We start from the raw sequence: 21,317 nt of genomic DNA on the forward strand, positions 1-21,317 counted from the left end.
TCTTCACTAAACTGTGCGCGGGGTCCTGGTGGCCTGTAAAGGAGGGTGCCTCTGAGTGTGGTTTTGGGGTCGATGTGGATCTGGAAGTGAAGGTGTTCAGAGTTGGCGAGATTGACGTCTGAGCTGGTTGAGATGCGGATGGATTTCTTATGGACGATAGCGATACCTCCTCCTGTGTGGTCGGTACGGTCCTTGCGTATGATCTTATAGTCTTCCGGGATGGCAATGGTGATGTCTGGGGCTGATGTGGCGTTCATCCATGTTTCTGTTAGGAAGGCGACGTCCGGAGAGATGGTGTCTAGTAGATTCCAGAGGTCAATGGCGTGCCTGTGGACCGATCGGGTGTTGAGCAGGATGCATTGTAGGTGGTTGGGGTCGGATATCTGTTGTGTGATCGTAGATGAGGAGTTGTTCTTGGTGCCGTCGAACTTGCAGGAGTTGCAGGAAAAGGGTCCATGGGTGTGTCCAGGGGAGGCTTGAACGCAGTTGAGGGAACGACCGGAGTTGAGGGCTAGGAGGGTGGTGGCATCATAAGTAATGCGGGAGGGGTGGACATTACGAGGACCAGGGGCTCTGGCGCTGGGCGCGGTCCAGGCGCAGACGGGCGTAGACGGGCTTACCTTTGGCGCACCTTTGGCGCGGACGTAGCGCGTGGACGCTGCGCGTTGGTACATCTGACATAAATGGAGAGTGGAGGGGGCGGAGCGTGGGAGGGTCAGCAGGGAGGCGGGGGCGAGGTCGAGGGAGGGCTCGGGTCAACCTGGGAAATGGCCGACCAACAACAACAACAAGGAGCAATGGAGTGCTATGAGGGCCAAAAAGATGTGAGTTCGTGCGCGGAGACAGTGGAGATCGTGACACACTTTGAATAAAACACAGCCAATGCAATGCAGACAATCAGATTTTGACACTCTGTATGCCTCCTGACAATGCACAAACCCCAGATTCCTACACAACTGTTTGAGCCAACATTGCCTAGCAAGTTTGTATCCTGGACAAAAAAATAAAATATGAAGTTCTGTCTTGGGGTCTACAGATGGGGCACCCTCGCGAGGCCGTGCTAGACCAACTTGCAGTAAAGGTACGGAGGGGACGGGTGCAGAATCTAAACTGTAGATATCATTTCCTAGCTAGGGGAGGCAAGATATCATCCAGGAAAGGCTCAAATTTGTATTCAACTTTGTGTTTGAGAAAATCTGCTGTGAGATTGCCCTGGTTCCCACAAATAACTGCCAATTTATGTAATCATGAGTTTTGACCAGTTCCACATGCGAGGTTGCCAAGCCTGCTACCTAGGGGTCGCTCCAGAGACTAGGATTACCTATCCTGCTGCACTCTTCCTTTAGGTATGTAAACCAAGGGATCTTTTTCTCTGCACCCCAGAAGACCAAAAGCCCTTTTATTTCTAACTGGTATGCTTCCAACTCTGGGGTCACCCATAGTCTTCGCCATTAGGTTAGGGGTCTTAATGCAGCCTCATCTCCTATTGACCTAATATCCAAATCGAGTCTCAGCGGAATTAAAGGGGTACTAGAGGGGAGACCCAGAGTCTGTCTTAAAAAGCTATTCTCAGCTTTGCTCAATTGGCTCCAAGAACAGTGACCCCACAGTTCAGCCCCATACATTGATGAGGCCCTGGCCTGCACCTTATAAATCTCTAGGATAGGGTCAGGAGGTTTAAAGGAAGAATCTCTCAGTAATTTTGCAATTCCTCCCATGGTCTGGGCTAATTTGAGGTTGGCTTTGGGAATTAGTGGCCCCCACTCCCTATTCTCGGTCATGGTTACACCTGGATAGTCAAATACAGAGACCTTTTCCAGAACCAAGCCATTTAGGCTGGGATTAGGGCGTGTTGTCTTGGCTGGATTGAAGACCATACATTTGGTTTTTATGGTGTTGATTTCCAGCCCCTTGTTATTACAGTAGATTACAGAACTGCCCAGACCCTCTGAATTCCCATTGGTGACTTGGACATTAAAAGGGTATCGTCCACGAACAAAAGTGCTAGGACCTTAGAATTTGCCACTTTGGGGGCATCATTGTCCATAACCTCATTAACTTGCGCAGTCAATTTGTTGAGAAAGACACAAAACAGGGTAGGAGCAAGCACACACCCCTGCCTCACCCCCTTCTCAACGGGAAATTGTTGAGTTAGCTCGCCCTCTTTCCCGCATCTAACTTGCGCAAAATTGGCTTCATGCAGCCTCTCAAACATGCTTAAAAGATAAGATGGGATCCCCAAGTCTCTGAGTTTTTACACTTACCTCTTCACAAAATGTTTTCCCAGCGACTTAAGTGACTTCTGAGGGACTCCTTCTTGATGTTGACAAATCTCGCAGGACACAGGTAACAATTATCACTGGATCTACAAGGAGAAATGAAACACAGCACACCTGTATTAGTTGTAGGCAACACAACATAATATAACGTATTAAAGTGGATTAATCAATATGTTCAGCCTTTCAGCCGTAGGCACCAGGACCTGCTACCAGATGTGGAATGTTTAGAAGGTGACGAGTAAACCATGCATTGCGGTGAGACTGTGTAACTACCCTATGTGCATGAGAAAGTGATAAGAAGCATGAATTCTGAGCATTTGTTGGCATAAATGAGGCAATACAAGCCCGATGCATAGGCAAATAAATGGGTATGGCCTACTCAAGCTCCAGCTCAGAGCCAGTAACCGACGGAGCCTGTCACCTCTGGTAAGATGGCCTGGTGTGTCAGTCACTGAGTGCACTCACACCAACAAACTGAGACTGATGAATCCCAGAAGAGAAGCAAACATACAAGAACCTCATCAATATCTACAGATGGGCTATATGGAGGCCTTGATCGATATAAAGGCGGCAAGAACCATGCTGCGCGTCACCCCATTCAGTGAATGAGCCTCACCGCCACTGCTGCCTCCTGCATTGGCGTGATGCAGCCAACAGTGTGCCAGCACAGCGAGACAGCAGGAACGCACCGTATTGCGGGAGATATGATGCATTCCTGTCCGTTCCCTTTCACATAGACCAGTGTGGCAAGAGGTCTTGCTGTGTTGAGTCGTGTAGGCAAATGATAAATATTACCTATTCTTTGAATCTGCCCCAGACCCATACTCAGTCCAAACTCCTCCACCACCCCAACCTTACCACTGATGTCCTGAACCCAAAACGGGAGTAGAGTCACCTGCACGCAGCGATGGCATAAAATCAAGAAACCTGATCAATTGTAGAGGCTGCTGTAAGCTTCATATATTTCGTTTTGGATTTAGAACAGCTATTGCATGAAAATGGAGCTGTGTTTAGCGCTTTCGGATTTCATTCTGGCTAAAAATTGGGATTTATGGACAGCGAACTTTCAAACAGTCCTAATCAACCATATGTTTAAGCCTTGCTCTCCCGCCGGGTTCTTGCCTTAGCGCCGAAACACTCATTCAGCAACCGCACGCGATACAAATCCAATCATTCATTCAAACAACAGCTGATTTAGTGTTTTTCCAGTTACTTTCCATTTTTGCCTCCGAGCAAAAGAAGCAAAATGTGGGAACTGAGAAATGATCAATGATAAATGTCTGAAAGTGGCATGGAAATGAAAGAAATACTAAAAATAAAGCTGTTCCCACACTTCTTAAGACGGTACTTGAGTGTGAGCAGATGCCCCACGGTACAAAGACGAGGGGTGGGAAGTTGACGTTGTAGGTGTAGGCTCTCCAGTGGCGAAACGAAACCTCAGGGGCCCCCCTGCAAAGTGCATGGAGGTGCCCCCTCCGGACTTACTCCGGAGCTCTCAGGCCATGTACTGTGCTGAGGGGGCCCTCTAGAGCTCGTCCCCCGCACTGCAGGGGCTGTGGGCCCTTTGTTATGCCCCTGTGCATCTTTTGATCATTTATCTTTCAGATGTTTCAACACCTGTTTGCGCTTTTCAGCCAACGCATTTAGTTCAAGAAACTTTCTTTTTTTTTATTTCAAAAGATTTTATTAGAAGAAATTTTTACAAAAACAGTACAGTTTCTCAATCTTTAAATAATGACATTGCTGTGGGTGGAAGAGAATGCTGCTGGATTTGTCAATCGATCTGTGTTTACAAAATACATTGAAAAGGTGTCATTGTAGCTTATTAGAGTATATCTCGAGCCCTACCCTCCGTGCATAGGGTCTCATCCGTCCATAAATAAAAAAGCAAGCAATCCAGCATGTCCCTGTCACATGGCGGAAAGCCGTAGAGCCATGCAAGCGAGCGTGTAGATCCATACACATGTCAGGTATAGACACTATGAGGTATGTGGTCGGAACTGAGTGGTGCATAAAAACACCAAGGCACAAATTTACTAACTTTGGCGCAACACAACTTGCTGCACTGCATCAAATGGCGAGAACAGGAATGTGTCAAATGTACTAATCTATGGCACATTCCTGTTCTCTCTCTGCGCTGGCGCACACACTGCAACCTAGCGCAAATGCACGCTTACAGCATGGGTGAAGCATTCCTGTGTTACAGGTAGGATTTTGGTTGTGCGGGAAGGGACAAATTCAGCACAAAAACTATTTTCAGATGCATTTTCCTCTTTCTCCTTTTGGTGCAGGATGCAGTACACCTTGAAAGAGGAAATAACGAGGAGCAATAAAGATATTTCTCCCTATTACGCCTCTGTTTTGGTCGGGTATATTAGTCCCCTTCCCAACGCAGAGTAATGCAAGGCATCGACTTGTGCTGCTTTGTGTTACTCTGGATTTACTAAGCCATGCAGAGCCATACAGGCTGGCTTTGCATGGCTTAGTAAATCTCGCTGAAGCCCCGGTGTTGCCTTGCACCACCTTGCATGATATAACGGCAACCCAAGGGTTTCAAAAATCTGGGTCCAAGTTTACAGACTAGAAGCCATATTTACTAAAATTTGCTTCGTGGTTGTGCCACTTTTGTGGCACAGCCACTATGCAAAATATTAGTCGATATTTAGGAAGCCATGCAAAGGGCGATTTGCACCACATTATATGGCTTTGTAAAGAACTGTAATGCAACACAGTTGCTTGCGATGCACTGCATTGCATTTCATTCTGGGAGGTGTTCCAGAAGTGGATCATGGGCATTACGTGCATCCACCCACGGATTTCATGCCATGCCAGATTTACAAAGGTTTGTAAATTTGGGATTGCATCAAATAGCTACACCTCCCAGGGGATGGCGTAAGGAGGAGAAATATCTTTATGTCTCCTTGTTACTTCCTCTTTCTATGTGTGCTGCATTCTGCATCGAACCGCAGCCTAGCAGCGTTAGCACTGTGCTATAACCTGACTGAAGAGTGCATGTTTACACAGAAAGATGACCTTGCCCTTTCGCCAAACCTCGAACACTCGTCTTGCGGTGGGGGTGCTTGTGACACCAAATGCATCAAAATTTGCCACAGAGCTATAGCCCAGGGCAGAAAAATGTGCTGCTTATATTGTTCCTCCCCATAGCGCTGCGCCAGGCATGCCCCAAAACGTCCAGAGGCAGGAGCATTCGGCCCTAGAGGGTGCAGTCAGGAGGCTAGAGAAACTGCCCCAATGGGCCCCAGACTCACCGCAAGAAACCACTGATGCTGCCTCCTGACTCAAGAGCATGACAAGACATGGCACAAAGAGGTCGGCACCTGTGGACAGCGTGTCCAGCAGGGAAACAAAGAGGCCGGCACCTGGGTGGGGCAAGTATAAGTAACTGGCCCCATCCCCCCAGGTGCTGGAAATGATGCGGGGAGAGCGCCTGAAGAGAGGGACTGTCACAGGGGTCCCTATGAGTGGAGCCAGGATGAGTGTGCCAGTGTGAGGCCCTATGGACCTGCCCTCTTAAGAGGGCCGACTGCTTGTGCAGCGGTAAGCCACATAGGAAGTGGAAAAAGCCTCAAGGGATGGTTTTTGCGCAGGAAGGTATGCCTTCCTGTACAAAAACAATCCTGCCCATTACTCGGGCACCCTTGTGCCATGGTGCAAGGATGCTCGCATTGGAGATAGGATGCCTGAAGAGCGTCAGTGCCATGAGAGTGCAGACATCTTTTAAGATATGGCACATTTCTGCTCTCTCCCTCCACTTAATGCAGCACAGCAAGTTGCCTTGAGGCACTGTGTTGTGTGAAAGATCAGTAAATATAGGCCTTTGTGTGCTTCCACACATACTATGGGATGGAACCACCAGATACCTCGCGTCTGTGGCTCAGCGTGCAAAGTTGCCGTTGCCACCCAAGATCCCTTACAAACCCCCCCCCCCCCCCGATTTCTTTTTTTTTATGTCACCAACTTGCACTTTGCAAAGCTGGTATAGTTGAAAGTGGCAAAGTAACAAGTCGTTAACTTCTCAAGTTTATAGACCCCTTCAATACTGTATCTGTTCTATGTGAGAGGGAACCTTCAATTGATGTTGCCTATTCTGCTCTGTGTGTGAGGGAAGGTGGTCCAAGTGCCGGACATGCTGTTCCTGCTCAGAGTGTTGGCGTGTGTGGAGGGGGATGCTTGAAGCCACCTGTGATGCGGGTATTCTCTGTGCGGGAATGTTGCACTGGTGCTGCCAGTGGTGGTCCTACTCAGTGTGTGTGTGTGGGGGGGGGGGAGTTGCATGAAGTCAACTGTGTGAGGGAACATTGTGCTGGTGCTGTTGCCTCGTCATGTGCAGTGCATGAAGGGAAGCTGGAGTGAGGGCGCCTCCTGTTCTGAGCGTTGCCTTTGTCATCACATGTTTTGTGAGACTTGAGTTTCCTAAGAGACTCCAGTGCTCCCACCAGTCCAGATCACATGGATCTGAAAATCACTTCAAGATGAAAACTGCTTGCTCGTGAGCTACCGTATTGATAGATGTACTAAACAATCTCTTCTAAGTCTTGGAAGATCACACCAGCATCTCAAGGGAGCTCAAGAGAGACCTAACCAGAGGGACACTGAGGGAGTCACAAGACAGCCCCTTGAGCAAGGGGACCCAGCAATCCCCAAGTGGAATACTTGGCCTTAAAAATAAAACCGAAGTGACATTAACATTATGTAGCTCAAAAAAGAAACAGCTCTGCAATAAAATAAGAGAATCTAGCAAAAGGGCATTGTCCCAAAAATGGAGTTAAAGGAACACATCATCTCCAATTGGTAGCAGAGGCTCAAGTGGCAGATGTGAAGAGAAAACATTGAACTTTGTAAAAAGAACGAAAAACATACAAACATATAAGAGGAGGTTTTTCAAGTAAAAATGGCTTCAAAATGTTTGAAGGAACGTAGCACAAAGAGGAAGAGAACCTCGCGTTCAATACTCCCATTGATACTCCCATAGGTACTCCCACCTCGACGCCAAGACCTGGAACACGCTCCCCATCCTCCTATGGCAAACCCAGGACCTACTAACCTTCAGAAGATTACTCAAGACCTGGCTGTTCAAGCAGTAGGAGCAACCGCCCCCCCCCCCTCAGAGCCTTGATTGATTGGCATTCCCATAGGTACTCCCATTACTTCTATCAGGACTGCTGAGGTGTCAAAACCCTCCGAGACCACCTCTGACCGTCCGAGTAAATGCCGCTGTCTCTCCTTCCTGGCGAAGTGGCATAGACGCCCTTACTCTCCGGAACAGACGTCCCTGTGACTGAAATACCTCACAGAGATGAGCTCTCTACTCACCAGTTCCAATATCCGAAAACGAAAACCTCAGTATTTCAAAATAAATCTCGCCTTCTCAACGAAACATTCACAACACGCACCTCAACACTGTGTTTTTTCATGAAAAAGAACTTGCACTCGTGATGCCCCAGCACTGTAGCAACACAGCCGTGCACGCTTCCTCACAGGCGGACTCTAAAGAGTAACGACATGTGCAGTACAAGCATTTCCGCAATCTATGAGTGCACCTGTGTGGACAGCATTCTATTGGTAAAACGATATAATACTTACAGCAGGCTGAAGTTGCAGAAGTGATGTGCGAGGCGCTCTGTAAAATCTACGCGTTGCACGTGTCACACATTCGAACATACGTGAAAAAGGCCTTGCCTGGTAGTCTCCCTCCATGTTTCTGGCGTGGCTGGGTCCTGGGATGCCTCACCTCTCAAGTCACGCGCACTTTAACTGCGCTCCACAATGCGCAAGACAAATTCAATGGCATTGGTCCCCAGCCCCACCCAGAAGGCAACTGCGCGCCGCTCACTCGCCGTTTAATTAATGAAGCGCCTTGGAGGCCCTGCCGGGCCCGCGTGTGCGCGGTTGAGCTTGCGCACCGTTTAATTCAGTCCTATGTAATTAATCGATGAAGAGCCTCTGAGGCCCGACCGGGCCCGGGCGTGAGCACCATCATGATGCTGGCTCCGAGTGAGCCCCCCCCCCCCCCTAACGCGCCGCGGGGGGCTGTGTTACGCCCCTCAGTCTCACTAAAGCTCAGTGGCGGCTGGTGACATTTGAAAGTGGTGGGGCGTAAAATTGTCGTATTGCACCGCGGCGAGCAAGCGAGCCTGATCAACCTAATTTTGAAAAAAAGAGTGGGATAATGGTGCATTTTCAATCAAATTTTAGGAAGCAGGAAGGTTAATAAAGCAATAAGATTGAATTATTTATCATTTAGGAAATCGCCAATTTTTATGAGCTATAGAGGACAATCTAATCTTTGCGTATGCTGTTATCATTTACCCATATTAACCTTAGAACACACACACTCTTGTAACGGTTTTAACTATACAATAAATACACTCATCGACTGTGCAGTGCTGGGAAAGAGCAGGCTGGACCAGACTGTGTCTGTCGCAGCCACTTAGCTCCGACTTGCAAGTAGGCACACAGCCCACTGAGCTACCGTGATGGCCTCCTATGGCAATGTTATTTGCCACTCGTGACACAGCTTTGACCAGAGAATCCCCTGCTTGAAATGGGGCCTATGACAACCTTCCTATGCTGTGCTGAGTTTAGGAGAAGGTTTGTACGGCTGCCGCTGGTACTGGTTTGAAAGCTCTGACATCCGCAGCTTTCACTGGAACTACTGTGCAATTAATTTCAGACACACTTCCTCTGAAAACTGAAACCCTGCTAAGGTCACACATATTAAACCTTCCAACAATCACCACGTTACTCCCTTCAACTCTCTGCGCATTCTGAAACACTTTCTTCAGTGAGACCCCCAGAGAGGCATTCTGGTACTTGCAGTTTTTCACACCACATCAGACATCAAGGTTAGTATTTTGAAGTTGTTTTCTAGGGAAACTCTGAGGTACTCTGGTTCCTTCAGCTATTCACATCACAATCTTTCCTGTATTTTCTCAACTTAAAGTCAATATAAAATGCATCTAATTAATCACCTTAGATACGTCATTACAATACACACTGATGCCACAAAATAAAATGTACTTCAGGTAACAGATGTACAACTCACCCCGCCCACGACAAATACATACTCGTTTGATCCCAAGATGACTAAAAACTGACAGGATGCCAGGCCAGGCAGCGTGAGCAAGCACTTCCCTGCACTCTTCTTCGACCGGTGCGTGCTGGTAGCTTACCCCATACTACGAACGAACAGCATACCTGCGAGGATTCCTGATGCATCCGAGAGGCCGGCGGGGTTGGAGATGAGTCAGTTACACACCACACAGACATCCCTCCTTTGACCCACTTTTCAACAGCTGAAAACTCCGATCAGAGAGGCTTGAATGCGGCATTAACCCTAGCTCCCTCTTTCGCTGGCACACTAGTTATGGGACATTTTCCTTCAATGAGAAAGTGGAAAACTTGTACACTTTTGTCTCCATGACAAACGAGTACTGGCTCTGCCTCACACACCAGTGTTTCCACATTCCGACAGCTGACATCCCTTTGACCTTCATGCCACTTGGAGGCCCTTTCACCTGAACATCCATTCCAGCAGCCTTTGACATAGCCAACAACAAGCTGCCCTCTGAGCCGGTTCTCTGACCTGCTGCATTCCCTATCGACAAAAAACGTTATATACCTCACGGGGCCGTTTAAATCCCCACGTCTGGTTTATTTAAGCCAGCTCTGTAAGACTAGGACAGGCACATCGATGTCGCTCGGAGAGCATAACATACCTCGACGGGGTCAATGAAACAAACAACCGAAAATAAACTCAAGATCAGGTTTTGTAAATTTGACGTCACGATAAAGCATTTGCACAGCTGCCAACCAGGTCTCAAACAGGAAATAAAACTCGGGCATCCGCTTGATAAAGCAAGCCTTTAATGTTGAATAAATAATGATGCCGGCAAACATAGGCTTATGAACCCCTCTGCACATTAACTCGCGGGACATCTGCTCGGGTTCCTGTTAAAAAACCCACCTCGCTTCAGTTCACGGAACAGCAGCAGGCAGAGTGTTGTAGAAGGAATTGAAACAGGGAGGGAGAGGCGCAGACTCAATACACACTTTACCGGGGAATAAAAAGGAAGAAAACTTACCTGATCGCCGGTCAGCTCCGCATCTTCTAGGCTCTTGGCGCCTTCACTGGAGCGGAAACCGGAAACCCTGCCCTCCGTCCTCAGCCAATCCTGGCGCAGGAGCAGCACCAGGATTGACACAGGGCATGTTTGCTTTCTGCCCGCCTGCCCATTAGGAGAGCGAGGTTTCGCTCTCCTATGGGCATGCGAGGAGGCACAAGTGCGCATGCGTGGGCAAGGATGAAAAATGTGCCTCCGTCCCCATTCTTGCGCACCTGTGCTGCTGTCTGCCCCTGACAATGCCTGTCAGTCAACATGACACAGGACCGCCCACCCCCTTCAGACTCTGAAGAGGGTGGGCGGTCCTGCATCATGCTAACTGACAGGCATTGTCCCTCGCGTATTTGAACTTAAGTAAACAGTTTACTTCAGTTCAGAGAGATGCCGAGGGAGCTGCGGGTACGTGCGGGGGGGCAACGCCCCAACGCCCCCAATGGACGCACCGCCACTGCTAAAGCTCCTGCGTCACTGCTTGCGCCATCTCAGTACCTCTTTCCAAGTCACAAGTAAAGCGTCCGCTTGGCGCGCGCTTACCGATCGTGGCCCACCGCAGGCCTGATGCAGAGGGACAAAGAGGAAGCTCTCCCTGGCGCGCTGGCTTAAATAGGGCCTCTTGATGCCGTCACCGGGGGACCTTCCGTGGCCCTTTCCTGCGCCAGACCAAGGCTCCTGCCTGTGGCACGAATGAGGGCGCCCCTCCTGTAGTTGTGTGTGTGAGGGAGGGGGGGGGGGTATTTATGGCCACGAGACAAGTCCTACACTGTCACCTTCACTTAGATGCCTGAGGAAAGTGCCCTCTCCCGCGGAACGGCATCCACCAATAGAATGACCCACCCAAGGCCATTTCCAGCACTGAAGATACAAGGCCACGCTGAAGATGTGCGTCAATCACGCTGTCACTCACAGCTCAAGGCATGTACTGCTATCTACAATATTAGTAACATGATGTCTAATGCACAGCTAGCGCTACTTGTAGCAAGACCTAACAAGCATTGGAAATGCAATAGGTCTCGCAGCATTAGAGTTAGTGCTTTTAGAATTGTTTATGGTTTTTTTTGTAAATCTTTAGCATTTTTGTTTCCTGTAGCCAATGCTAAAGAATTAAAAAAAAAAAAAGCCATAAACATTTCTAAAAGCTCTAACTCAAATGCTCCGAGACCTATTGCACTGTGTGAGAGTGAGGGGTTGAGGGTGAGTGAGGGTGAGTGAGGGTGAGGGTGGGTGAGGGTGAGTGAGGGGTTGAGGGTGAGTGAGGGTGAGGGGTTGAGGGTGAGTGAGAGTGAGGGTGAGTGAGGGTGAGTGAGGGTGAGTGAGGGTGAGGGTGAGTGAGGGTGAGGGTGAGTAAGGGTGAGGGTGAGTGAGGGTGAGGGTGAGGGTGAGTGAGGGTGAGGTATTGAGGGTGAGTGAGGGTAGAGGGTGAGAGAGGGTGAGGGTGAGTGAGTGTGAGGTGTTGAGGGTGAGTGAGGGTGAGGCGTTGAGGGTGAGTGAGGGTGAGTGTGGGTGAGGGTGAGTGAGGGTGAGGTGTTGAAGGTGAGTGAGGGTGAGTGTGGGTGAGGGTGAGGGAGGGTGAGGGGTTTAAAATGTTACTCAACAAGTGATTAAATTGCATCCTAAAGTACGTAACAGCTTTTTACTAACAGAGCCCCTTCTATCACTCAGAGTAAAATATTTATTGAAAAGTTGCAATTTGCACTTAGCACAAAAAAGTCTATGTGCACACTTATAATAAAAGGTGCCCCTCTTTTATTATGTGCATTCCGGTGATGATAAGGTTTTTTTCAAGCACAGCAGTGAACTGAAAGAATTTGCTGCAGTGGGGGTCAGAGCAGAAAGTCAAAGCATGCCGCCCGCGGCTGACGGGAGCGGCGCCAGCACCTCTGCGTGTGCCGTGGAGGAAAATGCCTGCTGAAGGGGGTGAGCAGTACTACTGGCAGGCCGTTCCCAGAGTATGGGTGAAAGAAATCCGTGCCCCAAGAGGTGTATGCCAGCAAGGTACGTTCCCAACCCAAGCGGAAACGAAGACCACAGAAAAGTAGCGAGATCTGGGAGTTTCCGAAAAGCAACTCCTGCCCCTTCTCCCCACGCAGCGTGGGTAACGAGCGATACAGCGACGGGGCGAGGAGGGAGACAGACGATGGGCCGGTATAGCAGCACGAGTGGCACAGGAAGACGAAACAACGCCTGCCATTCCTGACGCCGCAGTGGAAGGCCAAATTGCTGGGGGGTAGGGCAGGGGAGGGGGCGGAGCGGGGAGAGGGAACAGACGGAGGGAAGGCCAGATAAGGGGAGGGGGGAGGAGAGTAGGAGGAGGAGAGTAGGGTTTGCAGTTTGGTGACTAAGTTGAGGATGGTCTGGCCACTTCCTCAATGAGTCTGTGATCCGTGCTATTTAGTTGTCTATTCTATGATTGCAGGAGTCTGAGCTGGACGTTTTTGTTGTAATCTTATCTAGTTTGCCCTTTCATAATGGTATGTTCCAAACCCCCTTTCCTCCCACCCCGCGTTATCTGTTCCATGGAATGTTGGCAGGGCGTCTGTGATAGAACGTTCACTGAAGGGAGCGGAGTGCATGAGACCAGACGTGAATAAACTAGCTCTTCCATACCTCCGTGTGGTTGCGCACTGGCCGCTCCGTGATTGTCAAAGGAAGTGTCAGCGCTTTTGATATTTGCGCATCAGCCGCTCTGTGACGATCAAGAGAATTGTCAGATTAAGCTCTTGGAGGCATTACTTGTGACATTCACAGAAGGACTGGCGATAATTCAGGCCAGTGTCAAACTTATTATTCGGAGGGCCTCGCTCTGTGAACTGAAAAAGGTTGACGCTCCATTGGTAACTGCTGCCACTGGGAGACTTTTGAACGGATTGGCGCTTAGTGAAGTACCGAGTAATTTATTGTTACGGTGCCAGAGTAATTATGCTGCCGTAAATCCCCTCCTGGCATTTAGGGTTGAGTGAGAGTCTTTGCGGAGAAGCCTTCAGCGGAGAACTGTCAGCTGAATAATACAGCTTTGACGCCACCTACAGTATCCAGCTGATCCTGCAGTTTAGCGCTCCGTCAATCTCAGCTGCAGAGCCAAACTGGGAGTGTATAGAGTTTGCAGGTTACGTGAGGGTGTCCAGTAAGTGAACCTAATTGCAGGAGTGACGCTGTGCATCTGGTTTGGTGCAGGAGTGACGCTGTGCATCTGGTTTGGTGGCAGTTCCCTCAATAGAGGAGCATTAACCTGGTTGGAAGCCTATACAATTATAGACTAAGCTGATGTGGAGCCTACGGGGATAACCACATGAGGATTCTTCAATTATAAGCACAGATTTCGGTGGGAAAGCTTGTCAAGAACCTCTTCTCGTTTTTCAGCTGTTGGGCACAGCTAGTATAAGATTCGTGTGCAGCTAGAGTGGAGGTGCCTAATTACACTGGAAACTGAAGATCACGCTGACAGGCTCAGCCTGCGCCTAGGAATTTTGTGAGAACCCTCATCTCGCTTTTCACGCTGATAGGCACAGCTTTTAGAAGACTCTGGAAGCAGGGGTGTCTATTGACATTAAACTGAGGGTAGTAACGTACTACAGGTATCTGGATCTGATTTGTCTACCTAGGGTTGTCTGTGGAGGTGGTCAGATACAAGTAGTGTTACCCCACTGGGATATTATTTAAAAAGCATTCCATGTTTTGTTCACGCTGACAGGCACAGCATACATCCAAGAGCTTGTCAGAATTTGTTAGTTGTGCATCACGCTGATAAGCACAGCTATTGGAAAAAAAAAGGAGACTCTACATTTCTTCGTGGTGTCTCCTTAGTTTATTCTTCAAGTATTAATGCTTAAATGCCAATCTTGAAAGGGTTTTATATGTTGATGTGTTAAGACTGGTGGGTTCAATCTTCTCACTTGTGTGCCATCGCAGTTAGTATTGTACGGGGGTGAGAAAGTGCATTAAGGGTTAATAGTATGGCTACAGCAATGTCGATGTCACAACCCCCTCCCTTTCTCAATGATGATGGGGAACCACTCACTCCGTGGAAGAATTGGGAGAGGATTTTTGAATCTTATTTGATAGCTATAGGAGGCAACAGATTTTCATCAGTTAGGAAATTACACATATTGTTACACAATTTGGGTAAGCAGGCTAGAGAAATGTATGATAATTTACCTGAAATGGAGATGGAAAGCAGTGGTGGAGGGGGAGAAGGTGATGCTCCACCAGATGTGTACATTATTGCCTTGAAGAAATTAGAAGTACAGTTTGGTAAGAAAATTAATGTTGTGTTGGAGCGGCACAAATTCTTTTCAAGGTCTCAAGGGAAACAAGAAAGTGTGGTGAATTACATTGCAGTCCTTAGGGGGTTATCTGCCACCTGTGATTTTGGTAACCTCACGGATTCACTGATCAGAGACCAGTTGGTCAGGTGCACTTCAGATAGGAAAATACAAGAGAAATTGCTTGCAGATGCCCCCGATTTGAAGCAAGCAGTAGATATAGCTAAAGGCATCGAACACACGGCATTCTGCATGAATGAAATGAAAGAGGCAGTTGAGGTGAAACAGGTGTGTGAGGAGGAAGTACTGAAAGTGTCCAGTTGGCAAGACAAGGGCAAATATGTACAAAAAGGGAGTTCAATTCTGAAGGATGAGTCCCAAAAGATGAAATGTTTCCGTTGTGGTAATCCAAATCATCTTGCTAATAGTGCAAAATGTCCAGCAAGGGGTGCTTTGTGCAGGAAGTGCAACAAAAAGGGCCATTTCACCAAGGTGTGTCATGATTTGGAAAAAGAAGTGACCCATATGATTTGGAATGATGAGGAGCCAAGGGGGGACATTGTATTCATGGTTAACGAATTGATTGAGAATACAGAATGCAGCTACCCAGAATGTGAGATCATGCTTGATGATGTGGCCTATAATGTATATGTGGATTCATGTTCACAGTACACACTTATAAATGAAACTACATTTAAAACCAGGTCTGTTGACAAAGAGTATGAAGTGTTGCCTCCAGACATCAACCCAGCAGGTTACAATTTTGACACTATACCATTGGTGGGAATGATCTGTATGCACATCCGATTCAAAGAGAGAGTCACTGTAGGAAAAGTGTATCTAACAAAGAAGGGTTCGTGCATATTGGGGTGGAAACATCAGAAGGACCTAGGCGTAAAATTAGACCCCAATGCCTCTGAACCAGTATACCTGATGGATCAACCTAGTATTGGTAATGAGGTGTGTGAGGAATTCCCTGAGGTATTTTCTAGTGTGTTGGGGTTATTAAAAGAGTTCCTGATGATAGGGGTTAAATCTGTGACTCACCAGGGGCATGCCCCTTCAGGTGAGGGAACGAAACCTAGAACCAGCCCGGTAGATGCAGTATCGTTGGCATCCGCTCCATCGACCAAGGAGGAGCTCAGGTCCTGTTTGAGATTAGTTGAGTACATAAGTAAGTTCATTGGTAATTTTCCTAGTCACACAAGCAACATGAGGGAGCTGTTGAAAAAGGGTAGTACCTTTGGGTGTAAGGAGGAGTGCAAAAAGGAATTCAAGTATTTTAAGTCAGCCATAGCTAGGGCACCCACATTGGGGATGTTCCATTCCAATGAAAAAACCACACTGACCACAGATGCCAGTAATAGGGGCCTAGGGGTGTCACTCACTCAAAGGATTGGCGGATGCGGAAGTGTAATTGCAGACTTCATGTATAAGTTGCCAATACAAGGAGATGACAATGCGGGTGGGCCACCAGAAGAAGTCATTTTTGCAGTGGAACATCCGGCCATCAGTAAGGAGGAGTGGGAGAAGGATTCCCAAAGAGACCCAGATTTAAAGGAACTGTGGAAGTTGGTTGAGGAAGGGTGGCCAGAGCACAACAGTGAGTTAGCGGGAAACCTCAAACCTTATTGGACAGTGAGGAATGAAATATCCAGCAAGAATGGTCACATTTGTAGAGGGAACAAGGTCATTCCCCCGGGTGGCATGAGAAACAGGATCATTGTGTTAGCACATGAGGGTCATCCGGGAAGGAGCGTGATGAAGTGTATAGTGAGACTACACTATTGGTTCCCAAGCATGGATGTGCTGGTGGAGAGCATGGTAGAAGACTGTGGAGCATGTAGTAGAAGTGAAAATCTAAAGTGGTACATAAGGCCCCCCTCACTCCAGTAGAAGTTCCAAGTAAACCTTGGGACAAGTTGGGGTGACATAATAGGGCCCGTGAATTTACTCTATGCCAACCAGAGGTTATGGTTGTACAGTTAGATTACCATCCTCATTGTATCAGTACCATGTTGTCCCCTCAATAGTTACACGGTATTGGTAGAAATCCTGAAGGTAGCTCCCTGTCGTACATTGGGTAGTGGTCAATGACCTGCTGTAGGTTGAGCAAAAGTGTCCTCCTTTGTAAAACCTGTAAGGATACCGATAGTGAACAATAACTCGCTGTTGCTGGAAGATGGAAGCACTGGAAGCTTGGACATTGTAAGTGCCTGCTCCGACGTGTGTGTACCTACGGACATTGGCAAGGGAAATCTTGGATGGTATTTAACCGGACAGTCAGGAGACCAGAGTGACCAGGATGCGATAGCCACTTAGTTGGCAAATAAGACTATGTAACTTAAGTTGCCTAAATTGTTTCCTCTCCGAGGACTTGTCATATAATTGTTTATCCCGTACAGAGGGAGATGTGTTGTAATCTTATCTAGTTTGCCCTTTCATAATGGTATGTTCCAAACCCCCTTTCCTCCCACCCCGCGTTATCTGTTCCATGGAATGTTGGCAGGGCGTCTGTGATAGAACGTTCACTGAAGGGAGCGGAGTGCATGAGACCAGACGTGAATAAACTAGCTCTTCCATACCTCCGTGTGGTTGTGCTTTATTCCAACAGTTTTCTTGCGAAATTGTTGGTTTATATGTGTGGCGTCATTACACTGGCTTGTAAATTACCGTTATTTTCTCCTCAAGCGAAAGGATCGGAGACACGGCAACACGGCGGGCAGGGGAGGGGGCGGAGCGGGTAAAATAAACAAACAAGACGGAGGGAAGAGAGGGGAGGGGGGAGGAGAAATGCGACACGGCGGGAAGGGGAGGGGGCGGAGCGGGTAAAATAAACAAACAAGACGGAGGGAAGAGAGGGGAGAGGGGAGGAGAAATGCGACACGGCGGGAAGGGGAGGGGGCGGAGCGGGTAAAACAAGACGGACGTGCACGCGCTTTTAAGCTCAATGTGCATGCGCATTGAGCTTAAAAGTCACGGGCACTGCAAGGAATCGCCACGATTCCTTGCAGTGGATAAAGAGTGGATAAGCCCCCATAGTCTCGCTTGCTCGATGCGCATGCGCATCGACAGGCGAGACCTAAAAACCCGTCTGGGCAGCTGTAGCATAGACAACAGAGGTCTGGGCTTTCGCCTTCACAGCATACCAATGTGCATGACATGTTGAAACGGACATTGCACCAGCCACAGAGGAAGTTGCAATTAATTAACTTGATATTTCGCCAACCTATTACAGGAAAAAGGACCTTCTTGCTTCACATGCCGTTGCACATCTACACAGCAGAAACAGCTCGCCCATATCCCGGAAGTACCTGGTAAGGCACGTCATAGGTTTTCAAGAAGTTTGCCTAAGCTGATCACAACTTCAAATATTTCATAAAACTGCAAAGAAATCAAAATATATACAGTATGAAGTTATAGACACATGCTTTCTGTTAGGGCTAGAGCTGTGCACGTGTTATAAATGGACGAGCTGCATTTAGATCTGCGGCAGCTCAAATAGACCACCTTGCCATGTGTAAATTATGCATGAGATGTTTTCATTGTGCAGGTCAAACCGATATACTGGAAAAAGGCAGCTCACCAGGCTCCTGCCCCATCTGCTGCAAAACTCTGGCACGCAGCGAGTTCCCGCCACTCATCAAGAGCTGGTCGAGGCCAGCGTTGGACTTACACAGGGCCCCTATGAGCTGGGCAGTCCTGCTCTCGGGCGCAGTCTGGAATCAGGGGCGGCTCTAGGCCCTTGGCAGCCCTGGGCAGGGAGCGTAGGTAGGGGGCCCCCGGAGGAACGCAGGCGCGGAGGCCAGTAAAGAGGGGGGGGGGATGGTCAGGGTGTTTGGAAGTGGAACAGAGCGGAGGCCGCTAAATCCTTTCCAGGGGCCGCCACACAAATATGTATCCATCCTCAGAGGATTATTATATTAAGAATATATATTGGTGTGGCGGCCCCTGGGGTTTGGCGGCCCTGTGCAGGTGCACAGCTTGCACATGCCTAAGGCCGCCCCTGCTGGAATATTCCTTTTAACAAACCAGTGCTGCTGGAGAGAAAAGTCTGCACAGACCTGGGAAGCATAAGTGCTATATTGCCTAGCCATTAGCAGCACATGTTTTCTGATGTAATAAAAGGTATGTTGTGGGGAAGAAGCAATGCTTTAAATGCAGGTGAACACATCCATGGGCATTACGCTCCAAACTGATCCATAAAAGGCTCTAACATCCAATATAATCCATCGCTAAGCAATTCACCTGTCTCTTTTGACCTCGCAAGCCGCTATCCAACATCACCTCTGCCGTGTTCCCGATCCCAGGAAACACAAGGGACACAGCTGGGCAATCAGGTATACCTTTATTACGTTACACAGTGCACGAGGTTTCCCCGACCTCTCTCCTCGAGGTCCGATCCCAGAATGCCCCCAGGTCCCCTCCCCTGACCGGATGTGGTGTCCGGTGTCCCCTTGTCCCTTGACCCTATGCCCCAGGGTCCTAGTGCCATTGTCCAGGGCACGACATCTCCCCCTGTGTTGTGAACAAAACAATTTTTTTCATTAGGCTTGCTGTTTGACGATGGTGTGAGAGAGAGAGAGAGATGCAGATAGAGAGTGTTTATAGCCTCTGTCCCCTTACATCTCCTCTATTAGTCTTTTTGTCTTTTTGCATTCTCTTCTTGGTCGCTGCTCTTGTAGGTCCGCTGGTGATTCGTTGGTGGTCTGTCCTCCTCCAATTCTTGCTTTGGCATCTCTTCTTCTTTTGTTTTCAGCTCCTTGAAATGCAAGCTATTCCTGGTGATGTGATATTGACCGGCTGAGGCGGTGATCATTGGCCCTTTTACTTCCGTCACCGTCAAAGGTTTTCTTGAGAAAACGCTGTCTGATTTCTTCACTTGCCTCTGTTTTACTAGCACGGTGTCTCCTTCTTTTAGTTTTGTGTTTGCTGCATGTCTTCTCTGGTCAGTATAGGCCTTCATCTTGGCTTTCTGATCCTTGTCCCTTGCGGCGATATCCTTTTGTTCTGTCTTCTCCACCTCCTTTATTTGTGGCAGCCTCGTTCTGCTTGAACGTCCTAGTACCAATTCTGCAGGGCACTTTCCTGTGGAGCTATGAGGGGTGTTTCGATAATCTCTTAGTACCTGACATAAAGCCTGCCCTGTTGATATCTGCGTCAGTTTTGCCCTCTGTATCGCCTTCTTGATGGTTCCCATGAACCGTTCTGCCATGCCGTTTGCCTGTGGCCACAGCGGTGTTATTCTTCTGTGGTTGATTCTCAGATATGCCATGAGTTTTTTGAACTCCTCACCTGAGAAAGGCGGGCCATTGTCTGTTTTCAATGTCTGTGGTGACCCCTATGCTGCGAATACATCATCTAGCACTGGCAGCGTTGCGTTGGCCGATGTGGATGCTACCGGTCTCACTATCGGGAACCTTGAGTATTCATCTACGATCACCAGTAGGTAACTTCCTGTTTCCAATGGCCCATAAAAGTCTGCAGCCAGCTCTGTCCACACCACCGTTGGTAGTTGGGACATTTGCAGCGGTTCCGGCTTTGATGAGGGCCCTGTTATTTGACAAATGTGACAGCGCGTCACCATTTCTTCTACCATGTTGTCTAGTCCTGGAAACCACACCTTTTCCCGTAGCATTTTTTTTGTTGCCACAATTCCTCTGTGCGATTCATGCGCCAATTCTACTGTTCTTTTTCTCAATGTCCGGGGCATTACTATCCGAGTGCCTCTCATTATTATCCCATTTCCGCACTCCGACAGTTCCTCACTTATCCTTTTGAACGCTAGCAGTTCTTCTTTCTCTGCCCCTCTTTCTACACTGCTGTTGCTGTTCACATGCCTCCATCTTTATTTGATGATTCTCATTGTCTCCTGCATGGTGTGGTCTCTTTTTGTTTCGCGTTCCAGTTCTTCCAATGTTATCGTTGTCGGTGTACTTAGTTTCAGTGCAAAATTGAGGTATTCCTCTGCCATTGTTGTTGCTTGCAATGCTTGTGGCAAAGGGTGCCGCGACACATAGTCAGCCGGGTTGTGTTCCTTTCCTGGCTTGTGAATAATCTTGAAGTTGTAGTCCATGAGCCTGATTCCCCATCTCTCTATCCTTGGCGGTATCTTTGCGTTCGGATTGCCATATATTGTTGTGAGTGCCTGATGATCTGTTATGATTGTAAAGGGTTTCCCGTAGACGAACATGTGGTAATGTTCGCAGGCCCACACTACTGCCAAACTCTCCTTTTCTGGTTGAGAGTATCCTTTCTCAATCTCCGACAAGCTCTTGCTTCCGTAGGCCACTATGTGTCTTGGGGAGTCTCTCCCTGGTTCATGCTGCGCCAATATTGCTCCTAGTCCCACTGGACTTGCATCTACTGTTAATTCTGTACACAGTCTTGGGTCGAAATATGCTAGGTTATCCACTGCTGTTACTGCTTGTCTTATATATGTAAAAAGAAAGGGGTATCCCCGACTAGAGTTCCTAATTCGGGATGGGTATGGTATTTGAAAGAAAAGTAATTAGGAACTTGTTTTAAATAAAGAACAGGGACGGACAAGTGACAGCAAAAACTATAAGGAACCGAAGTGCATGGTACAAAATTATGGCTTTTATTTTATTCAATTGTCATTATGATAAAAAACA

General features: G+C 48.2%; 1 pseudogene across 3 annotated transcripts in view; it reads right to left on the bottom strand.

Annotated features, from left to right (window-relative positions):
• LOC147706490 (epidermal differentiation-specific protein pseudogene) overlaps window positions 1–21,317 on the bottom strand; it is a 104,150-nt pseudogene that overhangs the window by 23,036 nt on the left and 59,797 nt on the right. Inside the window, exon 1 of one of the 3 annotated variants that reach the window (XR_015297643.1) lies at window positions 2,265–2,394. The exons of 1 other annotated variant lie outside the window; for it this stretch is intronic. The product of XR_015297643.1 is annotated as an epidermal differentiation-specific protein pseudogene, transcript variant X1 (transcript). Of the gene's footprint in view, window positions 1–2,264; window positions 2,395–21,317 lie in introns of those variants that run through there. One more of the 3 variants, XR_015297644.1, reaches the window with a different exon arrangement.

Source organism: Lissotriton vulgaris, chromosome 7 (genome assembly GCF_964263255.1).
Source record: "Lissotriton vulgaris chromosome 7, aLisVul1.2, whole genome shotgun sequence".
In the NCBI taxonomy this organism is placed as follows: Eukaryota; Metazoa; Chordata; class Amphibia; order Caudata; family Salamandridae; genus Lissotriton; species Lissotriton vulgaris.